General features: G+C 34.3%; 1 protein-coding gene across 1 annotated transcript in view; it reads right to left on the bottom strand.

The window, feature by feature from the left end:
- Positions 1-23,340, bottom strand: part of ATP10B (ATPase phospholipid transporting 10B (putative)) — a 626,763-nt gene extending 603,423 nt beyond the window's left edge. The window contains exon 1 of the mRNA XM_053718588.1: positions 23,260-23,340. The gene's annotated coding sequence lies outside the window, so the exon portion shown is untranslated. The remainder of the gene's footprint in view (positions 1-23,259) is intronic.
- Positions 23,341-23,564: the final 224 nt, after the last annotated feature.

The raw sequence follows: 23,564 nt of genomic DNA, 5'->3' as shown, positions 1-23,564 counted from the left end.
AGCGAAAAACACATTCTAGCATAAAATGAATGATGACAAAAATACATCAGAAATGATAGCATAGTACATTTTAACAACATAAAGAAATACAAACATTTTTATTGGCAGAATCATAAGATATCCACCAAGAAAGACCAAGTAACCAAGAGAACAGTCACATTAGTAAAATACATTACTGTAAATATAACTTGCTTGCAAATAAGCCCTTGTAAAGAAGGAATATCTGACTATAAATGACAAACTATTTTCCAAAGGAAGCTAGAATTTATAGTCAAGGAAAAAATGACCTTATCAACCTTAGGAACAGTTTCCCACAATTCAAAATTAGTAGTAGATAAAGGATATAACTTTTTTAAACCTTGCAGAAGGATTAAATAAATTACCTGGCTTAGACAATTCCCTAAAAACTAAGACAGAAACATCATCAGGGATAGGAAAAACCTCAGAAAGTTTAACAGTCTTAAAAACTGAATAAAAATGAATACAAGGCTTATTCTCATAAACTGTAGAAACTTAAACCCCTAAAGTAATTAAAACCTCTTCAAAAGAGAACAAATATGTTAAATTTTAATTAAAAAAGAGAAAGTAACAAGTTAAACATCAAAGGAAGACTCCTCATTACTAGAGGAAATTTTACCTTATAAAAAAATAACAGTATCCCTGAATTCAGGAGATATAGTACTATTCACAGGTAAAATCTCAACTGAACTTTTACACTTGCTTCAAGGTGAAAGAGCAGCCAGAGCCTCAGAAACAACAGTCTTTATGTAATTTTCCACACTGGGTGAAATACCCGTAGCATTCTCTTCTAATAAACAGAAGAAGCAGTAATACCCATAGAAGCAGCATTAAATGCATTAACATTGTTAAACATGAGTCACCTAATTTAGCTAGAGGAGAAACCTTAGCTTCTTACAATAAAGAGATTAAATAATGGTAGAACGATGTTCAAGAGACTCAGATTTTAAGGTAGATCTAGGGACAGAAATCAGACAGCTCCATTATAGTACTGACAAAACAAAGCAATACACATAACCCCTTAAAAGGAAGAATAGAAATAACTAACCCCCTTCTAAAGTAGCTTTAAAAAACTTAGAGATATAATGCGTGCTAAGCCAAACTGCAAAGTAAAGCAGGAGACTTGAAAACAACACATCCGAAGCACAGATAACGCTCAGCAGTATAAAATAATGCCCAAAAGAATCTGACAGTTATAAAGGAATTTAGCATGCCAAAACCATAGCCGAGAGCATACATGTGCTAACCTGATGTGCTTAAACCAAAAAAGTATGATAATAATAATAATAACAGGTCTAAACCGTCATGCGCTATCCCAATGGGCGTAGACCCAAAGGCTGACGTAGGCTATTTAAACTAAGCTCGCCAAAAAACCCAAAATGCACAAAACAAGGGGAATATGTAAAGATTCTGTTCCAGGGCCATATACTGTATATTAACAACGTGTGTATATATATATATTTTATATATATATATATATATATATATATATATATATATATATATATATATATATATATATATATATATATATATATATATATATATATATACACATATACACATATACACACACAAAATAAATGTCTATAATAAGGATATAATAGTGTCTAAATGTTAAAAAACTAGTAGACAGACAAATCTGTACTGAAACACATCAGCAGAGGTTCTTGAATAGGAGTATATTTTAGATTAATAGAATGAGGCAAAATACAAGTCCTTGCAACCAAATATGGAGGGTCTGTAACAGATTACCCATGAGGTGAGAAAGAAGCCACAAATCATACCCCATATACATTCCTCTGACAAGCTGTCATGCCATCTTCAGTACACTTTTTCCCCTTTAAGAAGGGGAGGGTTCCATCGTGATATCTTCCTAATAAAAGCTTGTCTTCCTCTATCCTCAGTGCTTGGTAATTTTAACAAGCTGTGAATCTTCCAAGATTCCTACTGTCCTTTGTATACTAATCTGAATTGTGCTCTTAATTGATTCTAGCTGCACTTTCGTACAAGTTCAGTTTTGTTCCTCTTGGAAAACAACAGAACTTATCTACTCATCTCATCACATTCAGTTTGGATGAAAATACTCATACTCCATGACCTTTGAGCTACCTTCAGGTACCTGTCTCCAGTACCGCAGTTTTTCAAACAGATTACCGCTACTACCTTCCACCTGCCTCCTCGACTTACAACACCCTGGTGGCATCACCATCATGACGCACGCTACAGAGCATCAGAGCTTTCCAAACATCGGCTGCAGCCTTACCCATTACAAACCTACCGGAAAGAGTAAAACCTCAAAAGTATCTTAGCCTGTTATGATCTTATCTGTGTCTTGTCAACATATCAATCTAACTGCAGTTAGCATGAACACTCAGTTTAGTCAGTAACAACCACACTGCTTGAGTTGATTTTACCATACACTAAGATCTTCAGCAATAGTGTGGTTGTCTAACTTCACTGTATAGCATCAGTGTATTGTTTTGTAACTCCACTAAAACTTCTCTCACAAGTTAATTCTTAGAATACTATGTTCAGCATCTTATCCTTACTAGGGATAGATTTTTCCATCTCATGTAACAATTTCATACAATTAGCAACACTTGAAAAGGTACTATGATTTCACATTAAAACAACAGACATAAATCATTTGCATCAACTTAAGTATTCTCAGTCATGAATAGGTCCCCTGCAGTTGTGGTTCACATTTATTATTTCTTATTTCCAGTATTACACAAGCACTGTACTCTGAGGGAAAACCTGAGCTTAATATAGACTCAGAAGCCCTCTCACTGAAGAATCAAATGTACATCTTCATTCTTCGATCGCCTCCAGCGGAGACAAAGTAAAGACTGAAGTACCTGTGAGGTGGGAAGAGTTTTATAGAGCTCTTAGGGTTTGGGAATCTTTCCCTACTCCTAGTGCTAGGGAAGAGTGGTTCCCAGGAGTAATGGATCATGGACTCTCACCACCTCTATGAAAGAAAAGGTCTGTGCTAGAAGTATATCTTTCTGGTTATGCTGGGATCAAAATGCTCTGATTATCTATGTGTTTGTAAGGTTTCCTAATATAATTTGAATATCCTGAAACATAGCTTTTTTGTTTTGTCTAAGCTAGGAGTACTCTTCAAGTATCATCAATTCAGTTCTCTCTTTCCACTCGGTGAGATTGGGAACAGATGTGGATATCAAATTTTTGGCAAGTAGTAAGTGTGTACCGTTCAAACGAATTTGGAGAAGGGAAATCTAGTTTTACATGTGTGTGTAGGTTTGTTATGTGATAGTACTATTAAAAGGTGTAAGCTGGAACGATTCTTCCAGTAAGGTTTTTAAAACAGATTCTAGTGAATCCCATTAGCTATGCAAACGAGGGCATGCCCACCATATGTGGGTCATACTACCTATTTCTCCACACTCCCTTCAGTACTTGGGTGAGGATCTGGGGTAAAGATGTTTAGGGCGGAAAGGTGTTAAGTACCATTGTGACATTATTTTATAGTTTGTTTCTGAAATGTGCAGTGAGGAAAAACATTTTTAGAGATTATAAAATAGTTTTGACCACTTTTGAGAGGAGATGACAACCCCCAACTACTGCTGCCATTTCTGGGTATACATGGGTGGTGATGTATATAGACAATCACCTAATATCCGCCTGGACAGTACTTGAATGTCCCTGGGGATATCATCCTGTCGACATAGGCGCTCTCACTAAATCTAGTCTATGAGCAAATGTCTGTAAAAGGTGGAGGAGCTGTGCATATTTTAACCAAGAGAAAAGAAAACACCTACACAAAGTCAAGGTTTAAGTTTTCCTGGATACAAAAATTCTATGATGGGGGCATTGAAGAACAATTTTGTATTTCATGTCCCTTTAAAAAAAGAACCAGAATAAACAGGAAACTGTACATATTAAAATGCTGCATTTAACAACACATTTAAACCATATAATTCAAATCTCCAGTTGTCATTGTTCTATATTTTAATGCAATAACTGATAGCTCTAGCTGTAGTTAATTAGTGTTTTAGAATTGGTTTCTGGTCTTTATTCCCATTCTCTATTACTACATTTTTTTATAAGCTTTATGTTCAAAATAGTAAGTATATGACAGCCTGCAGATCAGCCTGAAGCAAGTGTTCCTTAGTTGTCATCACATTCATAGATAAAGAATAAAATGCACACATGAAGCATTAGGCACAGTCTCCTTATCGGTGGTTCTGTAATTACTGGCCAAGAGTTCTATTTTTCACATCTATGGAGTACAGCAGAAATCTGCAATCACTTGCATCTCATATTCTGACAGCATAAAACAGGGAAAGACAAGGAAATTCTACAGTCTTGCATGATTTCAAATTATGACTTTAGGCACTAGTAACTTATACTACCTGGAGTTTCCTAAAATACACCCAACAAACAAAAGAAAATATTCAAAAACCTAACCTGTATTTATCTTTATCAAATATGTGCTGGTATCCAGAGAGGATTGCTAAAAGTTGACACCAAATACTAAAATTTAGTGTTGGATATTACGTGTTCATAACTTTATTTTTTATTTTTTAAATTACCTTTCTTCCTCATTAACCTGCTTTCTGGTTGTTAAAAAAATAAATAAAAAATCCACTCAATATTTTTATTGATCATTTTCTCCAACGTTTAGATGTGTTGTGAAAAAGTACCACAGTTTTAGCCACATATAATTTCAATTTTATAAAACAAAAACAAAAACAAAAGTTAAGAATTTAGAGATTCCTAAATTTGAATATATTTAATAAACATTTTAATGTCATAGGGATGCAGGATTTCTAAAATGCTTTACTAAATTAAGCTGGCATTTGGGGGTATATAATGGGTATGTAAAACAAAGCAAATCTGCTAGATATTCCATTAAAAATAAATAAAAGACATCTGTGGCCCAAATATTTAAAAGGGACACCTACCCAACATTTCCAGAATTTGTCCCTTCCTTATTAAAAAAACTACAAAAATAATTAATTCCCTCATTTTGTCACACATTGATTATTGTAATCTACTTCTAAGGGGTCAATTTATCAAAGTCTTCAACCCCATATGACTGCAGGTTCTCACAAGAAAACCTGCACACCGTATTTAACAAGCAGCGGTCATCAGTATAGTCTGACCGGGGAGATTGATTGGCTGTGCATGGGCAGGATTGCACACAAGAACAAAATAGCACTCATGTGCAATGCTGAATTCCGCCAGGGGAATTCAGCCCGCCAGAGGCGAACTGCAGTGGACAGGTGCGCGTGCCGCCTTGTCCGCCTCAGCTTGATAAATCGCCCCCTAAATTGCCTTCCAAAACACTGCCTCTCCTCTTTCCAATATATTATGAATGCTTCTGCTAGACTCATCCACCTAAGCCGACAATCTACATCATCTGCTCCGTTCTGCCAGTCTCTACACTGGCTCCCCATACACTCCAGAATGCAATTTAAAGTATTAACCCTAACTTACAAAGCACTCATCAGTCTAACTCCCAAATAGAATTCTCTCATCATGAAATATTCCCCATCCCATCCTCTTCGATCAACCTCTGACCTACATCTCTCCACTGCTGTTACCTCTACGTCCCACTCCCGTCTTCAAGACTTCGCACGCGCTGCTCCTGTCCTCTGGAACCTCTCTACCCCGCTCCATAGGACTGTCTCCAACCTTGTATAGCTTCAGACCCACCTAGTCAGAGAGGCTTACCATCTCTCCTCCATCCCTCATCCGAACCAAACTAATACATGAACTGCCTAACTCACTGCTGCAACTACAACCGATGTAACAAGCTACCCCAACCTTATGTCTCTGCACCCTAAACCTGTAGACTGTGAGCTCTCCGGAGCAGGACCCTCCTGTACTAGATTTGTTTAGTTTTGTTATGTTTTGTATTTTATCACAAATCCTTGTCATTGTATACCCCTATTTCTGTACCCAGCGCTACAGAATTTGGAGGGGCTATACAGATAAATTATAATAATAATCAAAATTAAACTTTCGGATTTTAAATAGGACATGCAATTTCAAATCTACTTTTATCATCAAATTTGCTTTATTCTCTTGGTATTTTTTGTTGAACTTTAATCCTAGGTATGCTCATGCTAATTTCTAAGACCTTAAAGGCCGCTTCTTACCTCTTTTTTCTAGTTTTTCACAGTTAGCCTGTGCTAGTTCATTTGTGCCATATAGATAAACATTGTGCTCACTCCCGTGTAGTTATTTATGAGTCAGCACTGATTGGCTAAAATGCAAGCCTGTCAAAAAATTTGAAATAAAGGGGCAGTCTGCAGAGGCTTAGCTACAAGGTAATAACAGAGGTAAAAAGTATATTAATATAACTGTGTTGTTTATGCAAAACTGGGGAATGGGTAATAAAGGGATTATCTATCTTTTTAAACAATAAGAATTCTGGAGTAAACTCTTTAAATTGCATCTTTGAAACATAAATAAATGTTAGCAGGCTTTTCACATTCTACCAGTGCTATCCAGCCTCTTTGGTCCTTACTCTGTTCCACTGCTGTAAGGCACTTTGTGGCATTTTATCCAATTTACTAATTCAATTTGATCTCTTTACATATTTCCCAACAACTTTTTGACTTTTGATGATGTTTTATATGCCGGATTTGGGACATTTTAAATATCTGTCTACATGATTAAACCTTTTATGTTTGAAATATATTTTAGTGTTTAGAAGTATTAGATGCTAATGCATCTTAAGGTTCCAAACAATCATATACACACACTTCTTAGAATTGTTTGAAATGTTAAAAAACAAACGTTAATGCATTAAAGTGGGTGAAATAGCCACAATAGTTCTTTAGCTGTCATTTAGGTCACAGGCGCAGTAAGGTGAAGACTGAGGAACAATCTTACATTGCTGTCTATAATGTCTGAGGTTATTATTGACACCATATGAACAATCCAACTAGAGCAGAGGTGCTCAGGAAACAAGGTGCAGAGAAGCCAAATCAGCAGAGGTGAAACAAGTTAGAAAGGTTTAAACAGCAGCACGATAGCTAGACTAAGGTATCTACAGATAGATTCCATTGTGAACTCCATACTGTAAGAAATGACTGCTAGAATTATGTTACCGATACCCCTTTATAATACACACTGTTCAAGCCAGCAGGGATGGAGTGTTTTATAAAGATCAAACGATTTGCCTAAGCAGACTATGCAGTATTAATAATTACCCATTTTATTTAGAATATGGTTGTTTACACTTTCCAATTTACTTATTTTATCAAATTTGCTATATTCTCTTGTTCTCCTTTGCTGAAATAGCAGAGTTGCACTACTAGCAGCTAGCTAAACACATCTAGTTAGCCAATCACAAGAGAAAAATGTGTGCAATCACCAATCAGCAGCTAGCTCCCACTAGTGTAGGATATGTGCAAATTCTTTTTCAACAAGGGATACCAAGAGAACAAAGCACATCGGAAAATAGAAGTGAAGTTTATTGTGTCTAAAAATTACATGCTCCATCATGCAACTTTCATTTTGACTTTCCTAACCATTTAATTCAAGCTCAAGCTAGTATAGTTTTTAAATATGTATAATTTGATAAGCATACTTATTAAAAAAAAAAATAACTGGATCACACTTCTTAAAACAATATACAAAGTGTTGTATCTTAAAAGCCCATTTTATTTCACACTGTGAAAATTGCTTGAAATTCTGCACATTCACCTATAAATATGAGCTAAGATTAACATATGTATTTCACGTTTAGGTTCCAGCATCACACTTTGAGGGCCAAATAAGGGTGTATATATGGAGATATATGTTAAATAATCCAAAAAGTTAGGAGCCAGAAGTCGATTTCTATGGTTTCTGGATTTGTCAAGCTCTTTTCTAAACTTTGACATTTCATAATTGAAGAAGTTGGAATAAAAAAGTAAAAAAAGAGTGACATTTACTAAAATTAAAGACAAACTTAAAAATAGTATTTTCTTGGGGAAAAAAAGAAGCTAAAAAAGATAATGGTGCAGTAAGGAGGCAGAAATAACACACTATGTGAGCTTGGAGCTGCAGAGTTTTCCTTGAATTACAGACTGGTGTCCTGTTTTGGAGAAGTGGATTTGGCAGCCATTGACGCCTAATTCTATGGAGAATCATAATCACCACGTTATGGGTGAGTGCATGGTTGAGGCTTGGGAGATAAGGTCACCAAGGAAGTAGCCACCCATGCTGTGAACACTGTGTATACTTGTAGGTTAAACAGATTATACATTAACATTTTATATAACAGAAGAACTCTTTTTGTAACCAATAAAAGTAAGTGACATTAAAATCAATATTTATTTTGCTTCCGCTACATTAAAAAGTTAAAAATGTATCACAGTTTATTTTCTTTTTGGTTAAAGAGATACAAGTTTATTGTAGTCTATGCTCCATCAAAAAAACACCAATTCAAATGGGCTAACTCCCCCCCCCCCCCCCAAGTAAATGTAATTTTACTTTTTGTTTTAACATTTAATGAAGTGTATTCATGGAGACCAATAGCAGACCTTCGTCAGCCAGTGATCTATAGCACACAAATTAATTTTCTGCTAGTTTTACCAACTTTGATTCCTTTAAAGGGGCATCATATTTTAGCAATATGCTGGGAATGAGACTTTTTTTTCTTTTATGAAGCTTAGTAAACTTATTATGTGGGCTGTGCACACTGCATATGAACCAATCAATTCCCATGCACTGGAAATGCACTCATTGTGCACATAAAACATTAATAAAAAGCTAAAACACCCCTTTCTATGGTGTGATTGGGCTGCACTGCACTTCATGTCACATTGATTTATTTTATCTGTCCTGTTTTTCTCCTGCACAGCTGGTACTGTCCTAACCCATATTGGTAACTGGCTGACCCTATTTAGAACATCTCTAGTATCAAGAAATGATCTCCAAGCTTCTTATATCTTTTAAAACCAGACCTTTATGCTTTTCTGTATATGGATCCAAAATACTAAAAGACAGATACTGGAAAAAAAATAACATCTTGTTTTAAAGGATATAAGAGGCTGAAGGATTGTTTTGTGATATATTGGTTGAAGAAAGTGGCATTCATACGGTTCTGTGCCTGACTTAAAGGGACAGTACAGCCAAAATTGGGCTCCACATGGATGCATTTCAGTTTTGAATAGGAGCATTTTTGCAATGTACATGTATTAGCAAAAAATGCTTTTAATTAAAGTTATAGCCGTTTCAAAAGTGTATTTAAGTATGCACCGTGCATGAACATTTTAAACAGAGCACTTGCTCAGAGCGCCCAAATTGCTTGTATTATCTGGTAATGACTCAATTTGTTAATTGCTAACATGATACAAGCCACACTGTCTCTATGAGCAGCTGTAGTATTTAAAATGCTGGTGCACTGAGAATATCTAGCGATGCATCACATGCACGTGCAGAGAAAAATGTTAACACTAAAACAGTAATAACTTCTACTAGAATTTTTTTTGCCAATACATTTATATTGCAAATATGTTTCTATTCAAAGATGTAATTAATCTATGTGCATTTAAATTTTGATTGGAATGTCCCTTTAAAGTCGTAGCTGCTCACCCATATTTACTGATTTGTGGATTTATATAAGAACACTCTAGCTTGTCACAGTGATATCGGCTGTAACAAATTGTAATTAGTTTGCTAAAATGATAGGGTTTGAGGATATATATATATATATATATGTGTGTGTGTGTGTGTGTGTGTGTGTGTGTGTGAATATATCACCTTTTCATAATTTTTATTTTGAAAAATAGAGTTTTCTATGCAGCATAAACATACATTTTGTCACTTTTGTGGAGGCTTGTCCCTATCCGACATTACAGCTGGGCAAATTGTTTTTATCCACCTATCAGTGTTTCCATATGTAACAGGCATTTCCCTCACGTGTCTAAATCCTCTACATTCTAGAGAGCTAACTGATAATATTCATTTGCCATATCCCCTTTATAAAAATATATTGTGCACCTCTGCTGTGAGGGAATCTTTAAAGATCTAAATATCAGCAATTTCATTGACTGAAATTGGGGAAACTAAGCCATATGAAACTCAATAACCAATGAAAGCTTCCAGCATGTGTGAAGTGCAATATATAGGTTTATGATGCAAATATCAAACTAGATGTATATAAATGCTGAGTGGTGTAATTATAGTCCCCATCAGTTTTGGCTACAAATAAAAAAATCTATTCCTAGTATTGCATTGCACTTGTTCATAGTAAGTCATCAATTGCAAGGAAATTGCAATCAAGAGTCATAGTACTAAATGGGCATCACATAATGTTCTAGCGAGAAGGAAATGATAGCAATATTCATGATACCTGGAAAAATCCCTTGAAAAAATAGAAAAAAGATACGCTGGGAAGGACAGAGGTTGCAATGGACTTGTGCACTTTTCCAATATTCATTTATCATCCATTTTCATCACAGTGACAAGGTGACCTGTATGTCCTTGTAAATGAGTAACATTAGAAGATGCTTTTCAACTAGATCTCATACAGACATTGTACTAAAAAAAATGCTATTATACATAAGAGCAGCATTTAAATATTTCCAAAAAAGATTTTTGAAATGTAAAAATATGTGAAAGATATTTAAAGAGAGAGTAAAGTCAAAATTTAACTTAAAGGGACAAAAAACAAGTTGGAATAGAGACAATAATATGGACTTTAATTACTTTACCTGCACATTTTTACTCCCCCCACACATTTCCTTCTATGGCTGTATCTATGTATATTGTTGCTTTGGTAGCATGCAAAAGTACATAGGGATTATCTGCTGGAGCATGCCTAGAAGCTGTGAAATCAGTTCAAATGCAATGCCTGTGTCTAAACACTGATAAGAAGGTGGAGCACAATGCTCCAGGCAGCTTAGCTTTGTAACTCATTTTGCTTATTTTTGAAAATTATTTTAAAATACTTGCCAGCAATTTTTAAACATTTTTTTTTTATGCAAACTTTTTTTTTTTTTAACTTAATTAGCCCTTGTAGGACATGCACAGATCTCAACATGTTTTATGTCCCTTTAAATTGACTGGATAGAGTATGAACATTTAAACAACTTTAAAATTTCCATATATGATCAAATTTTGCATTGTTCCTTTGGTATCCTTTGTTAAAGAGTAATCCTAGGTAAGCTCAGGAGAGTGCATGTGTCTTTATACATCTTGCAGCTGTGTTTGCTACATTGTTTATTGCAGTGTTATACATAGTTACAAATACTGCTGCCATAGACTGCATAGATACACGCACGCTCCTAAGTTCCTATTAGCCTACTAAGTTTTATGTTTCAACAAAAGATAGCAAGAAAACAAAGCAAATTTGAAAATAAAAGTAAATTGGAAAGTTGTTAAAAATAACAAGCTCTATCTGAATCATCAAAGTTTAATTTTGAATTTACTGTCCCTTTAAGCTATACAAAGCACAAAATAATTGCATAATTTAAAGGGACACTGAACCCAATTTTTTTCTTTTGTGATTCAGATAGAGCATGCAATTTTAAGCAACTTTCTAATTTACTCCTATTATCAATTTTTCTTCGTTCTCTTGCTATCTTTACTTGAAATAAAAGCCATCTAAGTTTTTTTGGGTTAAGAACTCTGGACAGCACTTTTTGATTGGTGGATGGATTTTTTCCACCAATCAGCAAGGACAACCCAAGTTGTTCACCAAAATGGGCCGGCATCTAAACTTAGATTCTTGCATTTCAAATAAAGATACCAAGAGAATAAAGAAAATTTGATAATAGGAGTAAATTAGAAAGTTACTTAAAAATTCATGCTCTATCTGAATCACAAAAGATTTTTTTTGGGTTCAGTGTCCCTTTAGCATAAAACGGTTTAACTTGTAAAACAACCATTGAAAAACTAGCTAATTTTAGCTTAATATTGGCTTAAATTTTAGCCGTGTGATCAGTAAAATCAGACGGGTGGTTTGCCTAATAAAAATGTACTGGGGAGAACACACACACAAAAACACATTTTTTTTAAAACACTGCAATACTGGTTGCACACTTCCTACTAATCCATTAGTGGCTAATAAGGAAAACTCCCACTACTTTACTGGTAGACTTTTTTTTTTTTAAATTTTAAAATATCCTCTTTTATATGAAACAAAGAAGTAGATTACGTCTACAACTCGAGAATCCGAGTATACCATTAAATGCCTAGTATTTTATTTTTTTCTAAACTAGTGAATGAACCACCTGTCACCGGATTCTTTATTTTTAATGTGATATATTTTTTTATTAAAACACCTATTTTTAATGCAAAGAGCTAATTTGTATAGAATAATTGTGACTCCGGTAAGCTGAATCGCTAAATGTAATACTAATTATACAAAGCTAAGCCCCTAGACACCACGACAACATTATGACTGCCAGGCCCAAGCATCTGGATATCTCCTTTTCCCAAACGCTATACACCGGAGGATCTGCAATCCTGGTCTCTGGGGCTGAAGCATGAGTGCTGGAAGTCTGCCTAATCAGTATAACAGGGGATAACTACACATGAAATTAGTTAAATGCTCTGAGATAAACACTTAGGGGAAGGCAACGTTTTCCTTCAACCACGTATAAAAGTCATGGAAATAAGCTGGAAAATGAATGATGAGAAACAAAACAACAATGCATAAAATAGACTGATTTTCTCCAGTAAGGTCAGAGCTATCCCAAGGGAACTAAATGTAATTGAAAGTTTCAAAATGTCAGCAATAGCAATCTGTGCGGCTCGACAGAGGATTCCGATTTCATAAAAATGAACTGCACTGCGCTGGCTGCTTTTAAACTTTCCTTTAGATACTTACAGGTTTAGATTTATCTGTGTTAACAGAATGAAATGAACTACTACATCTTTCTAGGACGGATTGAAGAGAAATCCACTGCCACTAAACAAATTCAATTTGTTTGAGTGGGTTAGGTTGAGTTTCAGGAGGTTATTAAGCTTATTCTTAAAAAGGATATTATAGCGGAAAACAATTACAATAGAACAAGTCATTTTAACACATTTGGTCCTGCAATGCTATGTGTTTAACTCCTGCAAATAGGTTAAACACATAGTTAAAGGGCCACTCAGTAACTATACAGCACTGCCTGGATACAGCTGGTAAACAAATCAGCAGTGGTAGTCGCACAACCCAACTATGGCCTAGTTTCCATTGAGGTGGTAAAAACATTTATATCTATTAAAGTCTATGGAGACTGTTTATGTTACAACCAGTTTCCAAACTTTACCACCTCAATGGAAACTATGCCGATGTGTCTGCTGTTGCCGATTGGCTCAGTGTAATTACTTGCTCAGGAAAAGCAGTGCAGCTCCCCTATAGTATTTTAACTAAGTGACATATGTTTGTAGCGTTGTTAGAGCTAAAATGACATGTCCTGACAAATAAGAGCGTGCATTTTTGCACTATAGCATGCATAAGATGTTAAATGGAATTAATATAGTTGATTATTTGGATAACATGTTTTGTGTATTAGCATAACTATTATACCATATACTTAGCATGGAATCAAGAGTTAAAATGGTAAAAAAAAAATAATCTTATTCTAGTTCATAAAAGTAAAGACAAATGTTAAAGAAAGGGTAAATCCATGAGTAATGGCACAAGGGGTTTACACTTTTTAAAGGAACATGGCAGCCAAATCTCATGATTTCAGAATATTCCAGTTTAATTCTATTATCAAAATTAAAGATATTACTCTTGGTTTCATTTACTGAAACTTTAGCGTCTTTCCATGACAGAGTAACTAGGTAGACTCAGGAGTACTATAAGGCACAATACTTTTCAACAATGTACAACATTGCAAATACTGCTCAGGTGCTCAGAAATGTGCACAATCCTTAAAGGGACATTATACACTCATTTTTTCTTTGCATAAATGTTTTGTAGATGATCTATTTATATAGCCCATAAAGTTTTTTTTTTAAATAAATGTACAGTTTTGTTTATTTTTAAATAACATTGCTCTGATTTTCAGACTCCTAATCAAGCCCCAAAGTTTTATGTGAATACCATCAGCTACCTTCTCCATCTTGCTGCTGTTTGTGTAAAGGGTCTTTTCATATGCAAAAGAAGGGGGAGGGGGAGTGTCTTATTTCCAACTTGCAGTGGGCTTTCCAGCTACCTTTTCAACAGAGCCAAACTGACAGCTTCTAAGTAAGTTTTTAAACAGTTTTATACTGGATTTTTATATCAGTATCTGTGCATCTTATTCTTTATAGTAGTGTCTATTACATGCAGTTATATGAAAATGAGTGTATACTGTCCCTTTAAGGGGACACTGTACCCAAAAATGTTCTTTCGTGATTCAGATTGAGCATGAAATTTTAAGCAACTTTCTAATTTACTCCTATTGTCAAATTTTCTTCATTCTCTTGGTATCTTTATTTGAAATGCAAGAATGTAAATTTAGATGCCGGCCCATTTTTGGTGAACAACCTGGGTTGTCCTTGCTGATTGGTAGATAAATTCATGCACCAATAAAAAAGTGCTGTCCAGACTAATACTGAAACCAAAAAAAAAAAGCTTAGATGCCTTCTTTTTCAAATAATGATAGCAAGAGAACGAATAAAATTTGCTAATAGGAGTAAATTAGAAAGTTGCTTAAAATTGTATGCTCTTTCTGAATTACAAAAGAAAAAATTTGGGTTCAGTGTCCCTTTAATACCTAGATATGCATTTCAATAGGGGATACCAGAAGGACAAAGTAAATGTTCTAACAGAAGTAAACTATTTTTTTTTTATTTACTTATTTTTAAAATGGCATATTTAGATATACAAAAGTACAAATCCCTTTTGTGTTTTATATAAAATTGTGCATTTTTGTAGTTAAAAACTTCATTTTCATCAATAAAATCAAAAGGTCCATGCATTTCAATTTCAGTTGATAGTACAAACAGTTTAATTAAAGCTATAAAATAGAAAAATATACTGAACAGATTAAAATGACACAACCAACTAAACTGTTTAAACTAATTAAAAAATATGGTTAAAATTAAGTCAAAATGAACAAACATAAATTATACTGATGTTCTTGATTAGGTATAGACCAGGCACACCACCAAGCAGACACACCCATGATCCCACCTGCTAACCAACAGTGACCCCACCCATCCCAACACATTACGTAATATGAATTTGTTGTCATTTCATTACCATAAGCATTTCCATCTTTAAAGGGGCAGTCAACAGCAGGATATTTATTGTTTAAAAAGATAGATAATCCCCTTTATTATCCAATTCCCCAGTTTTTCATAACCAACACAGTTATAATAATACCCATTTTATCTATGTGGTTACCTTGTATCTAAGCCTCTGCAGAGTGCCCCCTTATTTCAGTCCTTTTGACAGACTTGCATTTTAGCCAATCAGTGCTGACTCCTAGGTAACTCCACGTGTGTGAGCACAATGTTATCTATATGGCACACATGAACTAATACCCCCTAGTTGTGAAAACCTGTCAAAATACATGGATTAGAAATTAGCATATGAGCTACCTATGTTTAGCTTTCAATTAAGAATACCAAGATAACAAAGCAAAATTGATGCTTAAATTAAATTGGAAAGTTCTTTAAAAATAACATGCCGTATCTAAATCATAAATGTTCATTTTTTACTAGACTAGATATGAATCTTTCTCTAGGGAACAAATATGTTTGCATATCATAATCTAATCTTCAAAATCTATAGTTTTACCACAGGAAAAAAAAATGTTTTCTAGTAATAGAATTATAGCCAATGGCCACTAAAATTAAGACATTGTAACATATACTTACAATGCACCTAACCCCAAATGACCAGATATAGATATGCAAAGCAGATACAACCCTATCTACACCATCTCATTGCTACATTAAGTTAAAGGCAACATATATGTGTCTAGCATAAAACTGATACAATGATTCTGATAGACAGGAGACCATAATAGTGATATTGCACCAAACCATTAATGATCACCTTAGCACTAAATACAATTTTCTGCATTTTACTAGAAATTCAGTCTGGAGGATGCAGGCAGCTAAGTTCTGCCCTTAACAAAGCATAAGGGAATTTGTGGACATGGAGAAGAGAGAAGTATTGCAATAGTGTAACAGATGTAATTAGAGAAAATTAAGGTGGAGCTGTCCCATCTTCCTGGCACATAGGAGCCAAGTATTAGAGCAGAGTAAAGTCATAGAGGTCTACATACACTTATTAGGATAAAAGGGCAAGACAAAAAAAAAAAAAACATACTTGTGGAAGGTAAACATAGTCTTTAGTAAATATTTTAAAGATCTGAACATATGTAAGTTATACAAGACCTCAGGAGATAAGGCATCAATGAAGCATCTGGGTCAATAAGTGTGAGGTGAGACTGAAAGAGCCAAGGTACAGCACAAAATGTGTAGCATCACAGGGCCCTTCCTGTAACTTGCCTGGAGAAATCCTGTAACATCAATGTTTGAACACAGCTTAGACATAGAAATTTCACTTAGCTGTAGTTTGTGTGTACTCCCAACTATGTATTGATGGACCAAGGAATAGGAACAAAAACTTGAAATTATGGGTAAAGTAGTGGACCCTGAGACAGGGGCTATGGATGCATGGGTGAAGAAACCCTGTAAAATGTGTTATTGTGCAAGTTGTGGCCTATATAATGAGAACTAAGCATTAATTATATATTGTCTGATATAGAGTGGGGTCCTGAGTAGTATGAGAACTAGAGGATTTAGACTAGTGGTAAAGTGAAATAGTTTAACCTATCAAACACTGCTCTGGCTTATTATATCCATACAAGTCCCATTTCAATATAATAAGCAATGTTTTAAGAAAAAATATAATTCTAGAAATATACTTACTGCTTTTGCATCCTCCAAATACGTACTCCTGTGAATTACTATGTTTTTGGCACTTGATTTGCTTCTGGCAAATCCCAGCTATTCAAGAATTAATATAGAGGTGATTCACAAGCTCATACACCTGGAGGTCTTTAGATAGTGTTGGGGCCAATTTGTATTTAGTGCCTTCAAGACAAGCAACTGAGAAGGATGCAGAGCAAGTGATACACTTAGAATGACATAGGCTCCTTTGCTAAATACACTAGTTAATTTAGAACATACGTTCTCTGCACACACCCACTACTATATCCAGCATTTTAAATTAATAAATATACATCCGTACAATGGCTGCTGTGGGTGCAAGTAAGTAGGGGAAGGTTGCACACAAATAACTGCACACAGTTACTTAGCATGAGTAGCTTGAACTACTAGAAAACATTAAAAATTTGAAACAAATTGTTTAATAAATAATAAATATCGGGCAAGTTATAATAAACACTAAATAATAATAATGACTCTTTACTACTGTAGAGGGCACTCTCATGTTCAGAGTTAGTGCACTTAATAATACGTACATCCAAATTTACTACAATTCTGGCAGGCTTCATCAATTTGTAAAGATTGCACAATTATATTGTTCTATTTAAGAATCAATCATTACTGCCAGGTATACCCAACAAAACAAATGATAACTAACCAACACATAGCAAGTTAGACAAATTCCAAATTAGTAAGTAAATGGATGGCAAACTGTTTGCAATAAAAAATATTTTTTCTGCAGTCTTGCAATAAATTAACATACTACGCAGGAGTGATATTTTGGAACACATTAACACCTTGTTTGCTGCAATTGTCGTTCAATAGCCCAGCTCCACTAACTACTTTGCTTCCTATTTGTCAGCACCAATATAGATTTGTTACTGAAGTACGCAAGGCTAACCACAGTAATTTTGTTAGCAAAATCTACATGGTTTTGCAGTTCATTATAGGTAAATCCTACTAAGGCGAATTAGGGACAGATAGGTTGCAAGGTTAGGCTTGTGAAGACCATGTGCACTATAACAAATCTAAAAAAGCAAAAACATAACAGCTATCAATCTGTTCAGGACATTTAACTTTTTTCCTCAACTACAGACAACTTTCCAATTTACTTTTATCATCAAATTTGCTTTATTCTCTTAGTATTCTTTGTTGAAAGCTAAACCTAGGTAGGCTCATATGCTAATTTCTAAGCCCTTTAAGACCGCCTCTTACATCAATGCATTTTGACAGTTTTTCGCAGCTGGACAGTATAGTACTATAACGGTGTTGGTTATGCAAAACTTATGAATTGGTAATAAAGGTATTATCTATATTTTTTAAACAATAAAAATTCTGGAGTAGACGATCCCTTTAATAATAGAAAGAACAGAAAAATGTTATAGTATTACACAGTTATTGCTAAACCCGGCTATTTCATAATATCTACCGGCGACTAGCAATATTTTCTGGGGAGCACAATAAGCTGGTTGGATCCTTTGGCAGAAAAATAGGCTAAGTACTAACAAGCAAGAAACTAGGTAAATGCATTTATGGGTCACTAATTGGCATTAGGTAAAGAGATATCAGTAATTACAACACAATTGCAATAGGAAATCAAGTTTGGTTGTTTATGTTACATTAGCACTTCAAGTAAACTGCAGAAATATTGTTCTGCAACCTATTAAGCTTGAAGGCTTTTATTTTGCTTTCTGCATATACCTCCTAGGCATCAAAATAGCAATAACCCTGCAATTTAATTTGATTTAAAAATTTTCACAATAAACCACTGTTGACCAAGTCTTTATTGCTTTTGCATTAAAGATTGTATCAATGCAATTGATATTAAGAAAAACACACACAGCAGCCTTAGAAATGTCTCAATACACAAATTATATTAAATATGCCAAAATAGAAGTAATTCAGTTATGAGTAAGAATATGTATTTGTTGTTTAAAAATCATTATTTTAAAAATATGACTATACTTGCTCCTATATTCAAGAGAGAGATTATGCAACATGGTTTAAAGGGACAGTTAGCACCAGAATTTTTAGTTCTTTTGACAAACTTGCATTTTAGCCAATCAGTGCTTACTAGCGCTGCAGAATCTGTTGGCACTCTACAAATAACCGATAATAATTATACTCCTAGGTAACTTAAAGGGATAGTAAATTAAATTTTCATGATTCGGATAGGGCATGCAATTTCAAACAACTTTTTAACTTACTTTTATCTTAAAATTTGCTTTGTTCTCTTGTTATTCTTAATTGAAAGCCAAACCTAGGTAGGCTAATATGCGAATTTTTAAACCCTTGAAGATTGCCTCTTATCTAAATGCATTTGACAGTTTTTAACAGCTAGAGGGAGTTAGTTCATGTGTTTCTTATAGATAACATTGTGCTCATGCATGTGAAGATATTTAAGAGTCAGCACTAATTGCCTGTAATGCAAGTCTTTTTAAAAGATCTGAGATTAAGAGGCAGTCAGCAGAAGCTTAGATACAAGGTAATCCCAGAGATAAAAAGTATATTCCTATAACAATGTCGGTTATGCAAAACTGGGGAATGGTAAATAAAGGGATTATCTATCATTTTAAACAAGAAAATGTTTGGTGTTTACTATCCCTTTAACGTACGTAAGCTCAATGTTATCTATATGACACACATTAACTATTGCCCTCTAGTGGTGAAAAACTGTCGAAATTCATTCACATAAGAGACGGCCTTCAAGGTCTAAGAAATTATATGAGCCTACCTAGGTTTAGCTTTCAACTAAGAATACCAAGAGAACAAAGCAAAATTGGTGATAAAAGTACATTTTTAAAATTGTTTAAAATTAAATGCCCTATCTGAATCATGAAGGTTTATTTTGGACTTGACTGTCCCTTTAAGTTACCTCTTACAATTGTCACTTTATGTGGCATGTCAATGATATCACTGTCATTTTAAAGCAGATATGGACAACACTGAGATCACATTTGGTGTCATGTTTTGTCTATGATCACTGTCTGAGCAACCAATGATGCATCACATCACATACTATACATTCACAATATTTTTCTGGGCTTTCACAGGAATGGAGGGCTTTACAGGTAATTATATGCTTGCTTTGAACAGCACTAACTAACTATCTAACTACCATGAAAATCACATAATAAAGATACTTTTCTTCACAAGAAAAAGGAGCATAGTAGGATCACTAAAAACACTCACAGACATTTGCACTGGAATCTAAATCTTAGCCAATTTTGAAAAAGAGATACTATAAAAACTATAGTTTAACAGAATACATAATGCAAAATGAACAGACACTATTTAACATGTTAATATATGTTGCATGAAAAAGGTTAGGTTAAAGCTGTTTATTTTGAAATTAACAGAAAGAATTATAACATAGAAGCACCCCAAAGCTCTATTGGTGGGCAGCAATATGCACCGCAAGCATAAAACACCCTTCAACATCTGCTTGTTTTTTAAAAAACAAAACAAACTGTAATACATTTTAAAATACAGGAATACCCCACTTTACAGCACTCTGATTTGCTTTGCTTTGTTAATTTGAAGCTGAAGTCCAACCTCCAAGGATTTTAAAAACAGTACTGTACTCATTGCGAGATCACGAGAAAGGCAACTGGCACCATTTTGTTATGTGTAGTTCGGTCTATTTACAGCATTGCAGTGCACTTCGTGTATCAGTGTTGCAGTCTGGCAAATTTGACTACAGTAATTGTCACTGTTTTTCAGACACTGTACAATTTTTATTAAATACTAATTAAATACTGTAACTGTACCGTACTGTAAACAGCGCTATTACACACCTAATATACTTAGTTCAACTAATATACTTAGTTCAAATGTTTTTAAAGGGACACTGTACCCAAATTTTTTCTTTTGTGATTCAGACAGAGCATGCAATTTTAAGCAACTTTCTAATTTACTCATATTATCAATTTCTCTTCATTCTCTTGGTATGTTTATTTGAAAAGCAAGAATGTAAGTTTAGATGCCGCCCATTTTTGGTGAACAACCTGGGTTGTCCTTGCTGATTGGACAGCACCAATAAACCAGTGCTGTCCATGGTTCTGAAACCAAACATTTGCTGGCTCCTTAGCTTAAACACCTTCTTTTTCAAATAAAGATAGCAAGAGAAGGAAGAATAATTGATAATAGAAGTAAATTCGAAAGTTGCTTAAAAGTGCATGCTCTATCTGAATCATGAAAGAAAAAAAATTGGGTTCAGTGTCCCTTTAAGTTTTTAAACACACTGGCAAGTAAAATTAAAGCTAAGAGCACTTTTATGGCGTTTTTTGCTTTACATCGGCGCTCCAGTCCCTAACCTGCTGTACTAGCGGAGTATTCTTGTACTATCTTTCAGATGCAAAGAAGAGCAAAAGTTACTTTAATGCCCTTTTATATCTGCTGGGTCATAATTAACTAGTTGTATTGCTATGCATAAGATGAAAAAATAAAATACAAAAAGTAGTGCCCATAATAATACTGGTTGTGGATTTTGAAATGAGAGCAATTCTTACTATAAAATACAGACTTATACCCAACAATGTTTCAGATGTGCAGCGAGAGATTTACGTTGTAGATCAATATTTCACTTGAAAGTGATGAGGTTCATAAAAGAAAACCATTACAGTTCCACAGAGTTGTACTTGACGGATCGCAATCTCAATCCTCAGGGCCTGAAAATCCATTTATGTTTATGATTTTGCACTAAATTGAATAAAATGATTCAAAATAGAAAAAAAATGTGTTGCTTAAATCTCATTATATCTTAATATTTCATATATTATCCGAGTGAAGTTGATATCCAATAAGAGAAACAATTTGGTCAACAGATGTTCCAGATCCAATAACAAGTAGATAAACCTCTGAAAACAGAGATGGCACTGAAAGACAAATTCTCCACTACTAAGAACTTGTTTATGAAAAAAAAAATCTACGGAAATATTTTTATATGTTTACTGCGCTCTGTATTACTTATTACTTTTTTTTTTACTGGGCATTGTCAGCATCATAAAAATGGCATTAAATTGCAGAACTAATTTCAGAAACCCAATATTTGTCTTTCATGATTCAGATAGAGCATACAGTTAAAAAAAACAAAAAAAAACCCATAACTTACTTCTATTATGAAAGTTTATTTGTTCTGTTATCTTTTGTTGAAAAGCAGGACCCTAAGCTCAGGAGCGTGCACGTGTCTGGAGCACTATATGGCAGCATTTCTGCGAGAATGTTATCGATGTGGAAGAGTACTAGATGGCAGCACCATTTCATGTTATGTAGCGTCCAAGACGCCTACCTAGGTATCTCTTCAGCAAAAATTACCATGGGAATTAAGCAAATTTGATAATATAAGTAAATTAGAAACTTACTTTCGCTTAAAGGGATAGTCTAGTCCAAAATAAACGTTCATGATTCAGACAGAGAATGTAATTTTAAACAATTTTCAAATCTATTTTTATCACCAATTTTGCTTTGTTCTCTTGGTATTCTTAGTTGAAAGCTAAACCTAGGAGGTTCATATGCTAATTTCTTAGCCCTTGAAGGCCACCTCTTCTCTCAGGGCATTTTGACAGTTTTTCACCACTAGAGAGTGTTAGTTCATGTGTGTCCTATAGATAACACTGTGCTCGCGCACGTGGAGTTCAGGTGAGCCAGCTCTGATTGGCTAAAATGGATGTCTGACAAAAGAACTGAAATAAGGGGGCAGTTTGCAGAGGCTTAGATACAAGGTAATCACAGAGGTAAAATGTGTATTTATATAACTGTGTTGGTTGTGCAAAACTAGGGAATGGGTAATAAAGGGATTATCTATCTTTTTAAACAACAAAATTCTGGTGTAGACTGTCCTTTTAAGGGGTTAAACCAAAACAGTATTTTATTTTGCATGTCTGTAAATAACTGAACACAGATTTATATGTGTTGAAATAGTATTTACTATAAAGAAGGAACAAGACAAATCCATACAATTTTTAGACTACAAATGTAGCCTCTCTTCTATCTACAGTAAAAATAGTACCACATACTATAATGTACAATATGTACTTTACAGGAATGCCGTTTCATCATCTTTTCATTAATAGTAATCTTTAAATGTATCACATATATAATTTCACAGCACTGAAATGCCTAGGGAAATACTGATTATATTTCAGTTGAACCTTTTGTCCTCCAGAAAACATTCCCTTTTGCCTCTTTAATAGTAGAGTGTGATATTGAAGAACAAATTTATTTTCTATTATGTTGAATTATAATTAGATCTAGGATTTAAAGTCTTTGATGTGACTTCATAACAAAATAATATTAGACAACGGACTGTTCCTCAGCGTTTCATGGCCCACAGCACTGAAGTAATTCAAGAAATGTAAATTAAATTCAATGAAATGTACTTACAGTATTAGGATCTGGAATTCTCCATTGTTCAATCTCTTCTTGATCAATTATTCAATAAAATTGCCCAACATCACCATGAAGAATATGAGCTAAAAAGGAGAGTAAAATGAACTGCTTTATTAAGAAAGCTGACAATTTATGGAGTCAGTCAAACCGAAGACCTGTTGGATACGGCACACTCATATTTAAGTTAGCTAATTCCCATTTAGCTAGTCTCATAGTTAGGGGGGCCCTTGTACTGACAGTTGTACCTTGGGAGTTATTAGTATAATGAATATGTGTGTGCTTGGCAAGGAATGACTTGC

The sequence above is a fragment of the Bombina bombina genome, chromosome 6 (genome assembly GCF_027579735.1).
Source record: "Bombina bombina isolate aBomBom1 chromosome 6, aBomBom1.pri, whole genome shotgun sequence".
NCBI lineage: Eukaryota > Metazoa > Chordata > Amphibia > Anura > Bombinatoridae > Bombina > Bombina bombina.
This window is presented reverse-complemented; position numbering and strand designations above follow the sequence as displayed.